A 22,049-nucleotide genomic window follows, 5' to 3' on the forward strand; every position below is an offset into this window, starting at 1 on the left:
TCCAAGCCGCACGTCCTACCGGGGCAGTCCTTTTTCTTTTTTTTTTTTCCAAAGCTGGGGCATGGCTGGAGCAGAATGTTCTCTCCCAGTGTTCCTCCTCCACATTGCTGCTTCAGCTTTCCTCAAACTCCTCATATGGTTCATATTAACCCCCCCCCCCCCTTGCACTCCCCACACTCTTATAAATAGAAATAAGCAATCAGAGGAAGTGTAGCGATTTGGGCCTCTTCTGGACTCCCAACACGGTGACCCGCGCTCCAAAAGAAGCCACCTCTGGAGACGTTTGGGTTTTGGACGAACTGACGTCAGAAATGTTTGATGTGTTCAAAAACGCGTCCAACATCCACTCGGCCTCCGCAGGATAAAAATGACTTTAAAATAGTCCGGAAATCGGCACAGACTTGGATTGTGTCAATCTTTAAATGGTCTCACAAGGATTTAATAGAAACGCATATTTTTTTTGTAGGATTCAAAGAACAAGCGCTAATGCTAAAAGTGAAAGCGAAGGGAAGATACCAGTCAAATGCGAACAGGAAGTTAGCGTCGACTTTGTTTTTCCTTAAAATAACGAATATTCACGCGCATGCTGTGGGAACACAATTTTATGCATTAAATATATGCTTTGAAATAATCGGCAGATTAATCGGTAATCTATATTTTTTTTCTGCCAAAATTCTGCATCAGCCCAACGAAGTTCAGATGTGGATCCGGATAAAAGATACATTTAGTGCTGATCCAAAGTGGAGGATTGCCGTCATAAACTGAGTGCTTCCTGTTTGGATTGTCACCCAGCACCATCTTTTCTCCTCGGGAACCATAAAGGGCGGGCGGGTGCTTTATCAGGTGTCGAGGGCTATTCAAGATGGAGGTGTTTCATTGAGGCTCCTGGGTACACACCACAAACACCACCAACCGTTACACACCCCCCCCCCCACCCAAGCACCCCACCGCCATTCTGTTTTTAGTGTCAAACCACAAAGCCCTACCATTTATTTTCCAAGCCTCCTTCCTGTCACTTTGAATGCCCTTATTTGGGCAAAGACAATCAATGTGCCTGATCACTGGATCCTGTTTCAACAAAGCAAATGGGCTCATTGATATTCCATGCGTCACTTCTGAAAAATCTGATTTTGCATTCGGTTTCAAAAACAAAGTGAGGATCGATCAAACTCGGATTAAAGATCATGTCTGTTTTCAAAGGGTGTTGCTGTTGCTATGTGGTATATAAAGTAGGATATAAAGTAGCCTGCTAATGTGAGCTAGCATTACCAGATAGGATCTAAGCTAGCCTGCTAATGTGAGCCGGCATTAGCTATTGGTTCGACTTTCCCATTGAGTGTTGTATACACTCAGGCTGTCACTTTTATAGTAGTTTAGCCTGCATTTATCTAAGAATAAATTAAACATTGAAAGACTGGCTAATCCAAAAACGAGTTTGCAGGTAGCCAAGACTTGGTGTTAACCATAAGAACAAGAACATCTTCTGAATCGATTAGTTTGAAAAGAACCAGAGGCTGTGCACACTTGGATAACGACAACTAGCATTAGCTTTTAGATTGACTTTACTATCGACTGCTGTATACCCTTGACAACCGTGAAGTCCTAGGCTGAGGCTGTCAAATTTTTTTGGATTTAGCTTGTAGCATGTAACCTTGCCTCAATCCATCACTTATGTTAAAATGTGACCGACTGGCTAGTCCAATGGCTAGCTTGTGACCGCCTATGACTCAAGGCTAACTGCAAGAACAAGGATGTTTAAAATTAGCTACGACTTTGACTTTACTTAACAACTACCCTTAGTAAGACAGTTAATGTTCTTGTGATTTAGCTTGTAGCATGTAGCCTTGCCTCGCGTTAAAGATGTTCAACTGACTAATCAAACTAGCTCATGACTGCCTATGACTCGGGGCTAACTGCAAGAAGAAGAATGTTTTAAATTAGCTATGAGTTTGACTTCCCTTGCAAACACTGTAAGACAGTCACTTTTATTGTGCTTTAGCTTGTAGCATGTAGTCCCACCACAATTTGTCTCTGATTGGCTAATCCAAAAGGCTTGCTCACGGCTAGCTACTACTCGTTGCTAACTCAGAGCATTCCAGGCCCCCGTTGCTTTTTCCCTCTATGTGGCGGCCTGGAAAACAAAACCAGACTCAGGTAGGACAACGGTGGTTGGATCCATCCAGTAAGAAGTAGAATTCCTAAAACTGACACCCTCCCTCCCCCCCCAACCTCCCTTACACTGGCTTTTTTTGGGAGGGGGAGATTAGACTTTGCATCCAGACAGATGGTTCCCGTCTGCTGGCTTTTTTCAATTCACTTCCTCCCCTCACAGACAGCCCTCCCCCTTGCCCCCCTCCCCCCACACCATCCCATTCCCCTCCTTTTGCGTCCCGCCAAGCACCCCCCCCCCCCAACGGCTCCTCTGTTATGTGGCTGGAAATAATCTTTTATTGCCCAGTTGTTCGGAAGTGACCTCCTGCCCTTGATTAGATAGGGCCAAGTCCTACCACGCTATTTGTTTGAGCGGGCCGGCTGACCCCCCCACTCCCCCCCAACTCACACACTCATACACCCCCCCACCCCTACAACACCAGACCCATCTTTTCTCTACCCCCCTTACATCCCTCTCTCACTGCCTACGGATCCTGTATGAGGGGACAACAATGGGGGGCTTTAGTTCCGTCCGGCTCTTCTCGGCTGGGGGGCAATGGGATGGGGTTGGGTCAGAGGGTGGGGTGGCTTGCGGGTGGTGGGGCGTCACAAGGGACTTTCTTTTTCTCATTTGTCAAAACAGTCACCTCCCTGATTATCTAGTTTTTTTTTTTTAAGTTTAAACAATTTTTTTTAAGGACGCTAGATTTTAGTCAGATTTTGCATAAAATACAAAAGACTGACTTTGTCTTTGAATTTCATAAGATTTATATTTTTGGGGTTATTAAATGAAAAATAGTAACTCTAAACACACACAAATGTACATTTCATTTTGGTGCACTCAATACTAGAAAGTTTCTATATGAAATGTTGGGTATTAGACTTTGTAGAATACTGACATCTGCAATATAATTGTTGATTATTTAATTAAAATAACATCCCTAAACACACAATTTTGTTTTAGTAGATCATAGCTAGATGCTATTCAGTGCTAACTATAAGAACACGGACATTTTCGATTTGTTTGTCTGAAACCAAAAAGCTGTTCACACATGGCTAACGTGTTAGCTCCAATTTACTGTCCACCACTGTATTCGAAACTTTAATTATGGTTTGGCTTGTCACATGTAACCGTGTCTCAATTCATCTCTGTCTAGAGTTGTTAGAAAACAGAAAAAAGGAATATTTGCACAATTTTACATCGCTTCCGCTAGCTACGCTGACCTTGTTGATGCTACTAAATACCAAAACAAGCTGTTGCTTCTTTAAAGGAAACTCTCTGGATTTACGAGCGCTCCTGCCAAACAAGTCCACACAGAATGTTTGTACTCCGACATGCTACGTAAACTGTTTTTAAAGCTCAAGGGGTGATGAAGGAACGAAGCTTGTTGTTTGTGCCGTTGCCTTGCGAGGCTGTAAAGCCATAACAAGAAAAAAAAAACGGTGTCCTGTTTCACATTGGGAGTGGGTTGTTGTCATGGGGTCAAGTTGTGTGTGAATAGGGTGAAAATAGACAGGAAGGCAACTCTGATTACCTCCATAAAGGAGGTGACCTCATGTCACTTTGGCTTCTGTTACTCTTCTACAGACGTAGCACCCGAGACAGCAGTTTACAAACTTTGCGTTACAAACTTTGGGACAATGGCCAAAATGGGTCGCAAAATAGTTTTGTTTGCCTGTGTGTACTGTTCAGGGGAAGACTCCGGAGTTTCCACTTCGGACAACATCTCTACCTTTTTATCTGTGTCGCTATTCTGTAAAAAGATAAGGGAATGTTAATGTTAATGAAAAGTTAAGGGAATGTAATGATATTCAGCTGTAAAATTGCCAGGCCCACTGTCTCCCAAGTTGGTGTCGGTGCCATTTGTACAGAAACAGGATACTGGAAAATGGAGGTTTCACACTGTGGTCCTGTATTATAGAATTCCCATTGCCTTTGAAACACTCTGATATCAGAACATTTCGACTCCTGTCAGGATTTCTCTTTCCTACTAGACTAAGTGCAATTTCTGCAGAAATTCCGTGGGAATGCTAAAAGCCGAATGCTAAACTGAATGCTTATGAAGTAAATTGAAAGATAAATTATGTGAAAATTACAAACTATTAATTGCAGTTGAAAGATAAATGAATACAAAAGATGAAGTTGAAAGGTGTGAATTTTTGAAGCAAGTTGAAATTTATATGGAAAAGTGTTATCTGAAAGTACCCTCCATTCATTTAAATGGAAAAGTGGAACTAATGATAGCCGATGGGAAAATGCAAAAAAATAAAAATAAAATTCACTCATTAGCGCTACCTAGGCATGCAGTACCCTCCATTTTGTTTAGATGGAAAAGTGAAACTAATGATATCCAATGGAAAAATGCACCAAAAAATAAAAATCACTCAATAGCGCCACCTAGGAATCAGGATAAATGCCCCGGAAGGCGTGAATTTTTGAAGCAAGTTGAAATTTGAACGGTGTAATTCGGAAGTATTATGTGGGAGTTGTTTCATGGCAAACAATTGTGGAGAATAAAAATCACATTAACATATGTAGCAGTCCCACTATTATTTGTGTCGGAAATGTTGACTTTTTTCCTCGTCTAATCTCCTTCGCCTCTGTTATCGGCCGAAAGCCAAAAATGTGCTGGACGACTTTGCCGCCGTAGCTTTTAATAATCACTTTAGTGTCTGTTTACATTACATGGACCAATACAGTAGATCAATCGTTGATGGGCTCTGCTCAGCACCCCCTCCAGGGTTTCCACATCTAGAACAGGAGTGGGGGGTCCAGAGCAGGAAGCTTAGGAGTTACACCCCCTACCCACCACCACCACCAAAGCACCTCCACACCCCTTCAGATCAAAGAGAAGGGACACAGAGGGGCTTATCTGTTGTTGATTTTAGGCTTACGCTCAAGCACGGGCTTCTAGAAATGTGTCAAGGAATTACAGGATTTGTGATCAGTGGAGCTTCATCCACGACCCCCACCCCTCACTCATCTTTTTATTTGTTATTAGAGTTCTTTGAACCTGGGGGTGTCTTTTGTCCATTGGAGGGGTTCTTTGGCAGAGAAAGTAGAGAGGAAGAGCACATAGGAAAAGGAATGGGTTGATAATAGAACATAATGCAGTGTTTTTTTTTACCCATAAAAACTTTCTTTTTCCCGTGTTCCTTATGTGCGTACAAAGGTACCGACACGGAATAGGTAAGACGAAGGCGGCCCAGCATTTTCCTGGCCTTTGAGTTAATTTGTGAGAGATGGTCAGGTGTGCTGTGGGAACGTATTCACTTTGAAATGATTTATTTTGAGTATTGTATCTATGCCAGCGACAAATAGTGATAGGAAGAACAGGCAGACGGTACAATTAATGTGTATGTGTAGACAATTTAAATGTTTAATTGTAATTAATCGCATGACTTCAATAGTTAACTCACGATTAATTGCAAATGTTATATCTGTTCTAAATGTACAATAACTTTTCATACTCTTGTTAACAAAAAAGTGGAAAAAGTAACATTGAAATATGGCTGCATCTTTTAGTCATTGATACAGTAATTTTATAATAAATCATAAATTTGAGGTAAAATTAAAAATATGTACTGTATTGTAAAAAAACCGAGTGTGATATTGATTTGTGTTGAGGTCCTTTTTCTGCCAATAGATGGCATAATTGCATTTGTAAGGCTCAGTGCATTTTTCTTTTCATATAAGAGCTATATTCTTTAACATGAAGTCACTTGTGAAATTCTGCACATTTTTAAAATGTAAAATACAAATTGACCCCAGTTTCCACAAATATATGCATTATTATTAAATGTATTACTGCTAAATTTTGACGTGGACCTGTCTGCTACATTGTGACTGGAATTCCCCCAGTACAGGCTTTCCAAGTAAGAGGCGGTCATTAATCGCGCGTTAAACAAATTAGTGGCCTTAAAGGAACTTTAAATTAACTCAAAATTAATGCACTCATTTTGACACCCCTAATCTATACCCATTATGTATGCAAAAGAATAATAGCTTTGTATTCAACTAAACAGGCACAGATTGCATACTGAAGTACATTTTGAGTTAATTGAGATGGAAGTCATCACTATTTAACCTTGTGATGTTTTTGTTTGGTGGTGCTCTGTGATATTTTCAAATGTAAATGTAAATTTGCTCAATAAACATTGGGAAACTCTGCTGTTAGGGGCCTTTCAAGATGTGTAGGGCCCCAATGTAGTTTTTCCCGGGCTTAGAGTAAGTGTAAGTGTTGCTAGCTACATTTCCAGTGATGTTTATCTATGCCAGTATTAAATAAGACAGGCCTAAGAGCTGATAAGAATAGGCCCCTTGCTGTCGCCTGTAGCATTTTTTTTGCGAGGGGGGGTATGCATGTGTTCCAGGCAACCAGCTGCGGAGGAGTTGAAAGGAAAGCGTGCGGCCGCCCTGTGAATATCACACCATTAGTCAGGACGCATCAAAAGAGGAACACTTTGTTCGAACAAAGGAAAGTGCGAGCGCGCCAACGAGCGAAAGCACCAAAAAAGAAAAAAAAAGTGAAACCAGCTGTCCGCCAGCGCCTCGTCTTTACGACGAGGCCGAGACGCGTGCTCATAACCGTATCCGTGTTTGGCCACAATCAAACGCTCAATTGGCCTTTACAGGAACATCAGACAATCTGCGCCAAGGTCTTTTTTTACAGAGAGAGCGAGAGAGGAGGGGTCTTCTTCCTTGTATTCAGGCCTTTAAAATATATATGAAGTGTAGCGAGAGTAGACAACAAAGGGGCCCCTCTAATTCTTTCCTTTCCTGAGGGCCTGGAGTACACGTAGCGCCCACATCAAGCTTCCAGACTTCCTCCTCATGCGCCATACAGGTGCGACTTTAAAAGACCTCTCGTTCAAGGTCGCTTGGTCGCCTGCAGTGAAAAAAAATCCCCTCCCTCTCTCTCTCTTTTTTCTGCTTTCCCCGCTCACCCAAGGCACTTTCCATTTCCGGCTCTTTCCCCCCTCCTATTTTGCTGTGTAGTCAGGATTGGTTGCATCTGATACCAGCAGCACACTATCAACTAAGACGTGACTTTTGACCCCTGAGCTTTTTCTGAGTATCATTTCAGAGTAGCTGCGCACCAGCGATGCACACACGGTGCTTCCCTGGTTTGATATTTAAATGCGTCATTTATAGATATTTGGGGAGGGGGTGGTGATCACCACATTTGAGATCAAATACCTGTACTATACAAAAACTGGTCCTTGGGAGCTTTCTTTTGTACTCAGCTTCTGTACTGAGACTTATTATAGTCCGTAGGTGCCACAAATGAACAAAGAGGGCGCTAGCAAGCCGATAAAAGCAAGAAGAAGAAGAAGAAGGAAGATTTTATTTTTTAAAATTCGTTGTGATATATGTCAAGGCGCTATCATTTTGACAATATATATTTCTTAACAACTTAGTACAGTTAGTCATTTTACCCCTCCTGGCTACTGGTATTTTCTAATACTACTGCTACTACAACATCATGACGTCAAAATGTGGAAAGATGAACATGAAAAGCCTTCAAAACCGCAAAAGCAAGTAATAGTTTTGTGTGTGTTAATGATGACTTTGTAAGGAGACAGAATGAGAATCAGAATCAGAATTATTCTGTCTCCTTACAACTGGTGACCCCCAATGTGATCCTATTTGTCAGCTCTACGGAATGCCGATTGGCTCACTAGCTCGCGCTTGGCTTCCGGGATGCTTCGTGCAGAAGTTTGTGTGCTAGAACACAACAGAGGTGTCAAATTTAGGTCCAGAAAGTAAAAACCCTGCCACAGTCCTTTGTGCGAGCTAGCAGGTGACCGAGCACCCGGGGAGCTAGCTAGGGTGCTCACTAGCTAGCACCTGGGGCTAAATCCAAACTGTGCTGGGGTTTTAATTTTCTGGACCTGGATTTGCCACCTCTGAAACACAAATAATGTCAGGAAAGTTTGTTATCATTAACTTGCTCAGTAACTAGTTTTTTTTTTCTGTGAGACTCTCTAAAGTTGGTGCGCCAATGAGTAAAGGTGTGACCATGATATCTACAACAACTATTACTACCACTACCACAACTACTCCCTCTAACTAGAATGGTGATGTCAGGTATTCTCTTGACTACATGATGTAATTTCCCCCTCCAATTCAGGTCGAAGATAAGTGTAAAATTATGTCACCTGATCAGTTGAGATTGTACTGGGTGTGTTGCTCTTTTGTTGACCCAATTAGGCCCATAAACTCATAAAATGTGGCTTTTATTCCTCAGGAAGTCTGCCTATTTAACACAGAGAGTTTATAGTCCCCCTATAAGTTGAGTAACAGGTCACGGAATGAACTGCATGCCTGAATTTGTGATTGTTAAGGTGTGACAGGATGTCTGAATGTACATTTACTCAGTTTTGGTTATTTGTTTAAACATCAAATGCATAAAGTTATCTTTTTAAAAGCAGGAGTAGACAGAGGAGATGCACAAGTATGAATATCTGATTTATGTATATAAATGCTCTCAATCAAACGTCATGTGTGACTTTACACACTGATGCTTTCATTTTGGCAAATTCTTAGAAGTTAGAAAACATTTTCCAAAATGATGGTCTTAATTATCTTTAAAAGTCATACTAAATTTCTCAAATTTGCTTTAAAAAAATAGTCTGTAATCCGTTATCTTAAAATAAATAAATAAATACAAATCTTCAGAATTTGACAATTTGTAATTCGTCTATAATCAGAACCTCTTAAAATGTTGTGATAGAGTGGTAATTTTTAATGGGTTAAGGCAGAGGTGAGCAATCTCGGTCCTCGAGGGCCGCAGTCCTGCAGGTTTTGGAAGTTTCTCACTTCCAACACAAGCTGATTCCAATCAACAGGATCGTTATCAGGCTTATGCAGAGCTTGCTGATGAGCTGATCATATATCAGCTGTGTTGGAGAAGGGCAACATGCAAAACCTGCAGGACTCCGGCCCTCGATGCCCACCTCTGTGTTAGGGTGACTAACCCTAACCCTAACCCATGATCGGGGTGGCATTAATTTGGCTTAATTTCTTAAAATATATTTTTTCTTTTTTTGGTTTGTTTTTTGAGAGCTCAGTATTATTCATTCAGCACCCTTCCCGAGTCAACATGGGTTAGGGTTAAGGTTAGGGTTGCCACTGGGGACAAATATGTAAATAAAAGACTTTGGTAAGAATACAAAGTTACTTGGTCATCTTCATCGCTCAATCTTTTTAATTTGCGTGTGTGTGAGTTTGTGCTCTTTAATTCACCTGACACCTGTTAAAAATCCCAAACTCTTCACCCTAAACCGATACTTCAGAATCCCGTCAGTCGTGAAGTTGTCAGGAGACTAGAGGAAGGATCAAAAGTGAAATCCAGCACCAACCAGACACCACCTACCACCCGCAGAGTTACAAAACCAGAATCTTTCACCAACCCCAGAAACATCTCAATTCCAACAGATTAGCGAGAACCCAAGAGACCTTAGGAAGGACTAAAGAAAGGACAGATGAAGCGGAGTGAGATCCACAAACGCCAAAATAGATTTTTTTCAAAAGGAAGTTATTTATAGAACAACTCATTTTACATAGTGTATCATAAACATGGTTTCAAAATGTATCTTAGAGTTTATATTTGGTGAATGAGGAGCTTTACATTTGATCCTGCTGGCCCTAAATCTGCTTTCCTTAAACCTTCATCTTTATCTTCCTATCCTTTATGTGTAAATGGCCATCTTTTGCTGACATACTAATTTAGCATTCCATCTTTGTGCCACCACATAATGGCAGCTAGCCTTGAATGGTAATGACTCGGGCTAATCAACGGTCAGCCATTCTTCAAGCCGAGGTCGCGCTCCCCGAGGAGGAAGTGCACTGGCTATCATCAATCTGCTGGGCCGGGGCCCGCATGAGAAAGGACTGGAGGTCGTGGGCGGGTTTAAAAGTTTAGTGCACTGTAGGTGCCAATCAGTACATTCACAACCTTCAACTCCCCCCGTCACCTTCACCGCCGTCATCTCCATGTCAAAGGGCCCAGCTTGTTGACTCGCCGTGTTGCACTTCCACACAAGAATCGTGTCGCTTTGTCGTCGTTTATCATTTCTCCTTTGTCGTCGCCTCTTTTCCTTCCTCTACTCTGCTGGATTCAAGAGGGAGGGAGGTCTGAATGGGTGAGGGAGGGACAAGGGGGAGGGCAGGGGGGTGGGGGGGGTGTCTGGGGGGCTTCAGCATTGAGTTTGCCAAGTCAGGCAGAACGATGGACAGGAAGTCAGGCAGGAAGGAAGACGAGCCTCTCCCCGTGAAGTGCCATTGTTTACGTGACGGGACTTGAAGCGGCTCAAAGTGGCCGCCGGGCTCCTTTGCCTCACTGTGACCCACTTCTCAGGCTGCGGTGCCCGTTTCCGGATTGCCACGGGACAAATATGTGTAAATAAAAGACTTTGGTAAAAATACAAATAATGATTCAACTCCTTTACCTAAGTTAAAGTGTAAAGAAATAGACAGACTCTTGAAATGTACTTAAGTACAAAAGTAAATGATTTTTTTGTCAATTATAACAATAGCTATTTTAATAACTAGGCATAACAAAAAAAAACCTCTCTACATAAAGTTGTTTTTTTTTTTATTAACTTTTAACAAAATAAAGCAAGTTGGCATTGGCACAGGCTTTTATGCCATCAAACATGTTCTCGTTGCTTAGCTAATGTCGCGAACTGACTAACAAAAAATGCTAAATGCTAATGATAAGATTAGATGAAGAATTTCACCAGAGGCTTGTGTCACAAGATACGATATATATTAGAAATTATAAAAAAAATTCAATTAGCAGTGTTAGTCAAAACCTGCTAAATAAAATGTTAGGAATAGCCTACTAGAACATATGTTGCTGTTTGTTTGTTTGTTTATATATATATAAATAAAATATTCCTGGGTAATAAACTGGAATTAATCAATCATATTGTTTATTCACACGGCCTTGCTTTTTACGTACTTCTAATTTATCACTAGTACAAGCAAGAATGTACTTTCCCTGCTGGACTGGAGACATCTTTAAGGAAGATGGGCGAAAGAAGAACCCTCCTGGTCTCCAGCTGCTCACTAGTTTACCGGCGGAACGCTGACTTGGCCCCGCGGTGCTGTGGAGCGGTGGCGGCCGACTGAAGAGCGTCCAGATAACATTATCTCCTGACCGACTGGCGCGCCTGCATCTCCTACCTCATCCCAAAGGTAGGCTTTTAAAACACGCCGAGTTTTTGCTTTTATTCTGGGCCAACCAATAGCAGCGCACGGGCTGCCCGGCTCTATAATGGGAGCAACCTGTGTTTTGTCGAGCAGGGTTGAGGTAATGTGCGGTGGGGGTCGCACACAGCTGCCGCGCCCGCTTTAGCTTTCATTGCCGGGCTTGTGCATTTAGTGTGTACAGATGGGCTGTTTTACGTCCATGTGAGGCAACTACATGTGTCCTTTTAAAGCAGGGAGGAGTGAAAAGATGAAGGGTGCCAACAACCACTTTTTCTGTAAAGGCATGTTGTCCAACTTGGTTTTGTTGCATGCCACATCGTAGGTATGGGACGGTTATAATCGTGAAATGAAAACAAAAATGTGGTAGTTTGGTCACCATTTTTTAACAAGTAAAATCAAAATAAATTAACAAGTGGACGGTATATGCTGCTTTGAAGACCCCCCTTTTTCTTTTATCGCTCATTACATTGTAGATTTGGCATATTTTGTTAAATCAGTTATAATTTTTTGATAAAGAATATACAGACGTTTACTCCTGCAAACATCATTAAGCATATCATTTATACATGTATTTCAGGCGAGTTGTAGAATGTCTGTAGTCCTCTTGTTTATGTTTAACAAATTTAAAACATCATAAATCATGCTGTTTCTACTAAGTACGATCTCAAATGCTCTCCATTTTCGATACTGAAAATGTATAGGACCGTGTGCCAAGAAACGTTTCTTAGGAGGAGCAATATGGCGGCCTCGCGACTTCAACTGCCTTGGCCTATCGGCTATCCAATCATATGCTGCATTCAAGGATGGTCGGAAATCGGATATATCAGAGTTGGTTTTTCCCAGTTCGACCTGAACGCGTTCAAGGTGAAAGTTAACAACCAAAATGGCGGATAGTGATAAATAGTTTTTTATTTTGGTCCCCAAAACCTTCAGCAAACATTCTCGCAATTTTGCTCCATTTATTATTTTAATCTCATTTCATAAGCATTTCATACAGTTTAGTAGTTCACCTTATAATTTCATGCAACGAGATAGCGGCATACTGTCAGGTACGCTGTGAAATTATGTTGAATATTTATGAACGAAGAAAGCTATCTATCTACTAGCTCACCAAGTCTACTCCACAATTCCAAGTTGGTGTCGTTTATATGAGTGGAACTTGCCCAAAAAGGTGTAATAGTACCAGTTTTAACAGGTGGCGTGAAAGGGGCTAAATAGGTGCCTTGTATCTCTCTATCAGACACTTTGGCTTTGAAACATCCATACTTGTTTGAACTCTATTCCTCTGCCCATGTTGGCCAGCTTGGTGCCCCCCCCCCCCCCCAACATCTGGCTGCCCAGCAGCGTATAACACATCATTAAAAGTATTTTCTAATATTATCTGCCTTGGGTCAGTCTTGTTTGCGAAACAACCCTTGCAGTTTGGTGTTAAATATTGGACTCACCTCTTAGAACTACGACGAGAATCCTGCCCCCCTCCCCTCCCCTTCCTTCCTCTGGACCAAACAAGCAGCCTGTGTTTGTTTCCCCTCTGGTCTTTCCTGATTGCACGGCCCGGCAAATTCCGGTCTGCTGTAATCTCGCCGTTAAGAGACAGCCACCGAATTAACGAGAGAGCCCATTTGGCACACATGCTTCCACTTTTTTGTTTGTTGCCTCGGCTTAATTCGTACAATTTCGCCTTCATTAGGCCGTGTTTCAAGCTGCAGGGCGCAGGTAATGTGAGGCGCCCCCCCCCCCCCCCCCCCCACTGCACTCCCCTTCCTTTCAAATTGCAGGCCCGGGCTTGGGTTGCTAGGAAGTGGAAGAGCCTCAATTGCAGCCATTTCCTCGCCAGTGTACTGTGAGGTCCTATTACAGCGTTTAGGTCAGCGCAATTGGTGTCATTACAGGCAGCCCACTTCCCTCCACCAAACGTAATGAATTAGCCCCAGCTCTTTGGCGGCCATGATTGGTGTTGCCAGGGGAGATGAGTATGAAGTGTGTGTAATTACGATATGCGGATGCGTGTCGGCGTGGGGCGGCCACGAGGGCGACTCGCACGCCGGCGTAATGGCTTAATGTCGCTGCTGACAGGCGGCCAGGCGACGCGCAAAAGGTGCTACTGTGCTCTGCTTGCAGACTGTGACTGACGTGCCAAGCCTGCCGCAAATGACTCGGCCCCGCGTCCAAGTGCCACTTATGCTCAGAAATGCACAAACCCCAGGGAATGTTGTTGTTTACAGAGGCTTTTGTATAGCAATTTGTTGTGCTCAAAATGTTGAAGTTATTTTTTATTTATTTAGACACTCAAGGAATCCATAACAATGTAACAACCGATATAATATTTAAAAAGCAAAAATAAATAAAAAACTATAATGTAACTTTGTATTATAGTTTTTTATTTCCTTTTATGAATTATTGTAATATTGCGTGGGCAGCAACCTATTCCATATCCGAGTAAACTACTGTCTGTGCAAAATACATTTTTAAGAGGTATTTCTCTATCTGGCCCTCGTGAACCTTTTTTACCTCTCTTTCAAAAATATTCCATACTACCATTTTATAAACTAAATTATGAAATTATTGCTTACTTATGCACAAGTATGTCTACAATAAGCAAGATCTCCCTGTTAAGTTTATTTGCCTTTTCATCTGATTTTCACCTGAATTCTACTAGGAATAGTTGTAGTTTTCCTTTGCCCTTATGTCAAACATTTCGCTACCAGAACAATATTGCATTCAGAGGTCCTAAATTTTGGAATGACTTGGATGCGTCATTGAAAAATGTATCCTTTTATACTCTTAAAAAAAAAAATGAAGCTACATTTACTCTTATCCTGATTATAAATATTTTACATTTTCCTCTTTGCCTTTTTTTTTTATCATGAAATCTTAAATACATTTATGATACAACACTTTTTATTCTTATTTATTCTTATTCTTTATTCTTTCTTTTCTTAATTCAATTAATTTTGTTCTCTTGTTTTGATAGATTTTATTGTCTATCTGGATTTTTGTTGTTCAATTGAGTTGAATATAATAAAATTGAACCGATATAACATTTGATCAAATTAGATTTAACTTGTTCTTTACATGTCTCAAGTACTTTGTAAAAGTGCAAGCAGTAGTTGCACAATATGATACAATGAATAAGACTTCTGAAGCTCAGTTATTCTTTCAATGTAACGACCTGTTGTTTTTGATAGAAGCACGGAACAAAAGCAGCTCACTCTTTTGCTTTTTAACAAGTCCAGTCTGACAGGAAAATGGGTCTGAACCTCGTAAAAACCAAGCAGGACTGCAATTTCTTTCATTTTTGGTGCTCCGCTTTTTCCTTTTCCTCCTCGTGGGTCGTCTCTAATGTCAGTCAGAGCAGGACGAGAGAAAAAAAAAATGCGGGCCTATTATTTCTCAATGCAAACACCATGTGTCTGCTTCATCCATGTGTCCGTCATGTGTGGCTGTTTACTATGGTTTGGATGATGATAGGCTGATGAAATCATCTCATGTTCATATTTTTTTTTGTCAGTGAATTCAAGCTCATAGAAAAACAACTTCATCCACCAAGCTGAACTCTGTCATGACACATTCCCTCTTCCAAATATCAGTAGCAGTCACAGTGGTTTTTATGATAGTCAGATGAAAGCCGCTGGAAAAGAAGCACTGCAGAGTTACGCTGTTGCATAGTTACAGCACTTTCCCCACTGATGCGTATCTTGACAGCCACGACGTCCAAGAACGCAAGTGTCAAGCTCAAGGTTTGCGGGCCAAATCCAGCCCTATGAGTCATTTTTACTAGCAAATATGTAATATGGTGTGATTGTCTTAGCTTCTCGGTCCACTATCCGAATGTTAATGCTACTCAGAGACATATTCTGTATCCTCTGCAAAGAACGACTAATATTTTTTCAATAGTTTGAATCTGCCTGTATTATACTGCCCCCAGGTGACCAGAAAGAGCAGCACAAAGGCCAATCAACTGTTGCAGTGTGAAAAAAAATGTTCAGTTATTTTTAAGTACAATTTCATGGAGTGCTATTTTTCCTCATTAAGATACACTTTAAAAACAGTTGGGTCAAAAGTAACCCAATTATGGATAAAAAATGGACCGATCCACTTTATTAGTCAATTTTGTTAAAATAAATGTACATAAGTTATCCCATTTTTACTCTTACAGTATTGCAAAGCATGACTTATGCTCATGCAGCTGCAAAACAGGAACTGTGACCATATCACAAGATAGCGGCTGGAACATTTTGCGGTTAAACTGTTGAACTTTGACTGAAACTTTCAGCGCATTATTGTCAGCGCAAGACTCATATCTGGGATCATTGTCACATTGCTGCTTCCTCCCCAAACCCTTTAGAGCAGCAATAGGCTATATAACCAGCGACTCCCCAATAAAAAGTGCGGGTTCGGCGGAGTGTGCTTTAGAGCGGGTAGGAGATTGTAATCTGTGCACATCTCTGTTCGTTCTCCTCGTGAGTGAACTAAATCTCTTGTCTTCCTTTCTTGTCTATTGTTTATTAATTGTTATAGGTTGACTGAACCTGACAAATTGTACCCAACTTTTTGGGTTGTTTTATACAAAATGACAAAAAAATGTTGACCCAAGTAAAGGATATGACCAATATTTACGAGTTGTTTTACATTAAAAGTCCAATTTCTTGACTCAAAGTTGGGTCAAATAGACCCAAGTAAAGGATCAGTCCATTTTTGACCCATAGTTTTTAAGAGTGTACACATTAATTTTGGGGGGGGGGAGGGGAGTAGCCTGGAACAGATTAATGCCATTTTCATTTATTTCAATGGGAAAAGGTCATTTGAGAAACAAGTGTTTTTGAGTTTTGAGTGTGGTCGGAGGGCAAATGAAGCATATTAGTTGAAGGCACCACTGTATTTTTACACTTTAAATTCAACAAGATGGCACCAAATTTTGATTAGGAAAGTAGTAATTGTGCCAAGGAAGTATGCTGAAGTGATGCATCTGGTCTATCGTCTTCTATGGATGACAACATATTTGGACCGTCTTCGCTCGTCATGAAGCAGAAAATTAGCAGCAAAGCTTGTACGTGGATGAAAAACAAATTCTTCACAAAAGGATTCATAAGCGGTGGTCCGTGGATGACGAGTGAAGTCATTCAGTATGTGAAGGCTTTTACCTCTTACCTTTTTAAGCGAGGGAGGCTTGAACGTCAGTTTGATGGATGGTGTTCTTCTTTGGACGCTCCAAGATGATTCAGTGCGGTCGTGAGGTTTCGCCATTCTCGGTGCTGACGTTAACGCAATCACCCATCACACTGACTCTGATTAGGCTACACTGTCTTTGTGAAGATTGCACAGAACTATCAAATTTAAAACCACGTTTGCATTTTTTTTTTGTGGCTTTGCGGAAAATTTAAGTCTCTCCAGAAAAACAATAGAAAACTGGACAGAGAATAAGTTGAATGAAAAGCCATTAATCATAATTTAAAAGTGATTACAGTTTTATAGGATTTGTTTAGTAAGTCAATCTCATGGCAAAAACAAAACAAATGTACTTTGTTCTCCCAAACAGAGATCCTCACGATATTGTGGACTGAATTCAATAAAATTGTTCATTCAGTTACCTCAAGGTAGAAGCGGAATTTATAACATGAAACATAACATAATTGTGACTCGGGGTGGAGGGGGTGGGGGGCAATCTACTCAGTTTTGTTTATAACTGAAAATGATTACAAAAGTGTTGTTTTGGTGGTTTGCTTACATGCCAGCAGTGAAACGTGTAACATATTCTGAAGTTTCTGTAAACAAAAACATTGCAGTTGCTGTGTAAATGCTGAAAAGAGAGACACATGTGCGTGTTAAGTGTTCCGTATAGAAACGTATGTCACAAAAACAAAATCATTTTTTGTGTACTGCGGCGTTGTAAAGGTTTGTATGAAGAGCTATAGGAGCTAGATTTTCAATGTGATATAACATTTACAAGAGCGGCACCAATCACTCGACAAATTTATGCTAACATTAACTCATTCACTCAAGCAACCCCCTTCGCTCCCGGATGTTATACTGGATTGTGACTGATTTTGCAATGCCCACATAATATTGTGTTCTGTCCCTATAAAAATATATATACATAACATACCCAGGCAAAGATTAGAGTCTCTTCTTTCATTAGGAAAAAAAAAGTGTATTTGTATCTCATTCCGTTTTGCAGCAATTAGCATTAGAATATACCTACGTTTCATCATTATTCACATTCCTGGTGAAAACACTGGCAAAAGAGCTTGTTGCAACATGGCCTTGGTTGATCTCTTATACTCTGCTACCACCTGCTGGCCGTTTTTGTAATAACTGCCATTGCTTTAAGCGACCTCTTCATGTCAGAAGCTGCATCAAAGCCTTCTGTATGCTCTTGCGTAAAAAAGAAAAAAAAACATCAATAAAACGTCTAAATGCGTTTTTGGGAGTGAAGGACAAAGTATTAAAAAATGTGTTTACACGTTTTTTGGGTTTGAATGAGTTAATATATTACGATAACACGCTTGAAATTCATGGTTGCTGCTGAAATTAACGTCAGCTCTTAGTCAACAACTGGTGTAAAAATGTAGACTTGTTACTAAGTAAGATATCATGGCTAACTGGCTAACTAGCATGGCTAATATCAACGTGTTTATACTCTGATGTTATTTCAAAAATTTGTGAGAAAGCAGAGTAGCTAAATTTCCTGAATACTTTTACTGTTTTACTGTATACTGTATGTAGAACATTTTTGCTCAAGATTATCATACTGTCAGAATTTGATAACTTCCTGTGCCTGGTCCAACTGTTCAATTTTTCATACATTTTTGCACAACTTAAAATTCACAAAAGAATCCATAAATGGGTTGAATAAATGTACTGATTCAATTATAAATGGTTTTTAAATGTGTCCATTTTAAATTCAATAATTTTAAATCGTCTGTAGACATTTTAACAATATGAGACCAAGATGACACCAACAACAAATCAACCTCATCAATAATTCTCTTGCTCATGCTTTTAGAGGGAAATGAGAGTCATAGAGCATCTTTACTTTACAGAGAGGCTGAAAGAGTCGCAAAAAAGAAAAAAGAATAAAAGACATACAAGTCAACGTCCATGAAAATCTTTTGGTGATCCTAAGTGCAACATTTGTGAATTGTTGTACAAAATGTAAAAGTCCTGCCGCAACTTGTGACTCCATCGTTCCTTTCCGCCTCCTCGGGCCCTCGCCCCCTCGCTCCACCTATCCTCCAGTTATTTGACACTGCAGGAGACGCCAGGCATTCAGGACATTCTTTGTCCCTGGAGAAAGGAGGCGGGAGATGGAAAGGGAGGGGGGGAAGGAGGGCTGCTCCATGCTGGAGAGGAGACAATACAACCAAGTCCTACTCTATCGCGCCTCAATAAGAGTTCCTCTTTATACACCCACACACACACACATACTCCTTGAGCTCACCAAGGAAGGGGTGGAGCTGAGGGTAGCGAGGCAGCGTGCAGTCAGAGGAAGGCGAGAGAAGAAAGAAACGCACCCCGCCGCTGCCACTTGCCGCACCCCAACCCTCTTTTTTTGGGGGGGGGGATGCCAGCATGCCCCAATCCCTACTTTTTTTCCCACAGAAAGCTAGAGAGGAAGAAAAAGTTCCCCTCCGGCCCTCCCTCCTCCATGTTCCACTAACTGACTTTGACTTTGGCATCGGAAGCTGTGCCCGTGGGCTCGTCCATCTTCTTAGGCCTTGTGATGGGCCCATTTTTTATTGCCACTAGTATGCACATTTTTGAGTGGACTTTTATTATGGCAGCTGAGGCACACCTGTGCAATAATTGTACTGTCTATTCAGCGTTGATAGGCCACACCTAGGTACCTAGATTATCTTCTCACTACCGATATTTTAACATTGTTTGAGAGTTCTAGAAATCTTTTGTGAACATAGAAAAAGTCTGAGATTTTTTAGCTTAGCCAATAGTTGGGTTTCCATCCGTCCATTTTTGTTCAAATTTTTAAGAAATGCGAAAATAAAAACTGAATGGAAACACTATAAAAAAGGGCCCCAAATTCGCAAAAAAGTTTTTATGCTTAGAGGGAGTGGATTTTGAAGTGTATCGAAAAAAAGGAAAATTATAATTTTGGCTATGGAAACAGGTTTTGCAAATAATCGCCGACAAGGCCGGATACACATCTACATATACACACATACGACATATACACGTCCCACGTTTTGACCGAATAGTACGTCGCACGTACGTTTGTAGTCACAATGCAGTGTCGGACAATAAAGTAAAGGTATGTTTGGGGGGACAACGAAACTGAAATCTTATTGGAATTAATTAAAGAAGCAAATATTAATGCTATTTTAGATGGAAAACGGCAAAGAAATGCTACGGTTTATCAAGAATTACAAGGAAGATGCAAACCAGGACCACACACTCTAAAAACAGTTGGGTCAAAAATAACCCAACTATGGGTCAAATATGGACCGATCCTCTACTTGGGTTAATTTGACCTTTGAACTTTCTGGGTTGTTTTATACAAAATGACACAATATTTTGACCCAAATAAAGGAGCTGACCAATATTTACGAGTTGTTTTACACCAAAAGACCCATTTCTTGACTCAAAGTTGGGTCATATTGACCCAAGTAGAGGATCGGTCCATTTTTGACCCATAGTTGGGTTATTTTTAACTGTTTTTAGAGTGCAATTTGTTGCTCCTTTGCTACTTTATAGATGTTGCTAAACTTGAGTAAGTAAGTAAGTAAGTCTTTAACTTATTCACTTCCAACTATTTTCACTTGAAGCAACCAGCTTCCTCCCGGCTATTTTACTGGGTACTGACTGATTTTGCAAGGCTCACCTAAAAAAAAAGAAGTATATTTGTATCTGATTCCGGTTTTCAACAATTAGCATTAGAATATAGCTAAGTTTCATCATCTTTCACAAACCTGTTGAAAACACTGGGGAAAAGAGCTTGTTGCAACATGGCCCTGGCTGATCTCTCCCTATAAAAACTACCATTGCTTTAAGCGACCTTTTCAGGTCAAAGGCTGCATCAAAGCCTTCTGTATGCTCAAGTATAAAAAAACACACGTAAAAAAAACTTATGAATAAGTTTTTGGGGACCATGGCTATATTTAGATTAGAATGTTTTTGTACATTTTTGGGAGCAAATGAGATAGAGATTTGGGTAATTTGAGGTTAGACCGCTGTCCCAATTTTTTTAATGCAGAAAGCTTATCACAGATCTTTGCACTACTGCATTCGACTGAAAACAACTTGCCAACCTCCACTGAGGACAAGTCTGATTATCGAGACTTGTAGAACGGTCCACTTTGTGGTTTTTACTGTCACTGTAATGGAGAGAAACATTAGCATTTCTTTGGTAATAATATTACCAGAGCAAACGTATGTTTTAGCTTAAGTGCCAAAGTTGCTGCCGAAGCTACTAGTACTTATGTGGCCCGTGGTTGGTGACTTCATCTCATACCCGGCGGACTTGTTTTATTATTATTATTTTTAAGTTTGCTTGTGTCATCTGTCTATTTCAAGATGCCAATGTGTGCGAGCGAGGCTGAGATCGACGGGCCGAGTCCCGCAAGGCTTATGATAATAATAATGTTAGAGGAGGATTTTGGTCTGGAACAGTTTATTAGCGGGAAGTCTGCAATTACATATTTTCTGGGTAAACATTAACTCGCTCTTCACTGCAGGCCCTGAGAATGACGGCAGTTTGGCCTGGAACATGTAGTGTCAAATAGATCGCCCTTCCTCACTGTATACTTTATTAAGGGCAATTATTGATTCGGCGTTGCTAGTTTGTAGGTCTGCATGACAGTATAGCATGGTCTGAAATCTGCGGATTAACAGTACACCATCATTCAAATATATCCTCCATGACTAGCCTAGCAGCAGGATTTGGATCAGTTTCCCCAACAACAACAACAATGATGGTCTTCCCGGATGTTGCTACTTGGGATTTGGAACACTTTGCGGGTAAACAAGTTGAGCTACATCTCCAAATACGACCATACGAGTTAATGTGAAGAACTGAAGCTGAAGTCAGAAGAACTGAGATCATTGAGGTGATCAGAAATGGAAGTTTGCCATAGTTTGAAGTGATTGTCAACAATGGGATTGGTGTGTCCGAACCTACGGCATCGTGGATAAAGCAAGTTTTGGTGCAAATCTATCCGCACAACATTGTTTTTCATGAATGCTTATTTTTACCTCTGTCAAATTTCAAGCCATTTCGTGACTTACAGTAGAGAATACAGGGAGTCCTCGAATTTCGGACGAGTTCCGTTCCTATGCTGGTGATGTAACCCGAATTTTGACGTAGGTCGAATTTCACCATTAACTTATTTGCTCCCAAAACAGTATAAAAATGTTCTATTTTAAATATTGCCATAGTCCCAAAAACATATTTATATGTTCTGTATGTTTTTTTTTTTTTTTGTGTACTAGAGCATACAGAAAGCATTGATACAGCCCCTGACCTGAAGAGATTGCTTAAAGCAATGGTAGTTATAAAAAAGAAACGGCCAGCAGGTGGCATCAGAGTATAAGAGATCAACCAATGCCATGTTGCAAAAAGTTATTTTGTGAATAATGATGAAACTTAGCTATATTCTAATGACGAAAACGGATACAACTATACTTTTTTTCCTGATGAAAGACGAGACTCATCTTTCTTTTGACA

At 40.7% G+C, this 22,049-nt stretch overlaps 1 long non-coding RNA gene across 2 annotated transcripts in view; it reads left to right on the plus strand.

The window, feature by feature from the left end:
- The window catches only part of LOC147168849 (uncharacterized), a 73,064-nt gene that overhangs the window by 2,248 nt on the left and 48,767 nt on the right, over positions 1–22,049 (plus strand). For both annotated transcript variants that reach the window (XR_015095933.1, XR_015095932.1), the window contains exon 2: positions 11,138–11,356. This is a non-coding gene — a long non-coding RNA (uncharacterized LOC147168849). The remainder of the gene's footprint in view (positions 1–11,137; positions 11,357–22,049) is intronic.

This window comes from Leptonotus elevatus, chromosome 9, assembly GCF_054856555.1.
Source record: "Leptonotus elevatus isolate MCC_2025b chromosome 9, RoL_Lele_1.0, whole genome shotgun sequence".
Classification (NCBI taxonomy): Eukaryota; Metazoa; Chordata; class Actinopteri; order Syngnathiformes; family Syngnathidae; genus Leptonotus; species Leptonotus elevatus.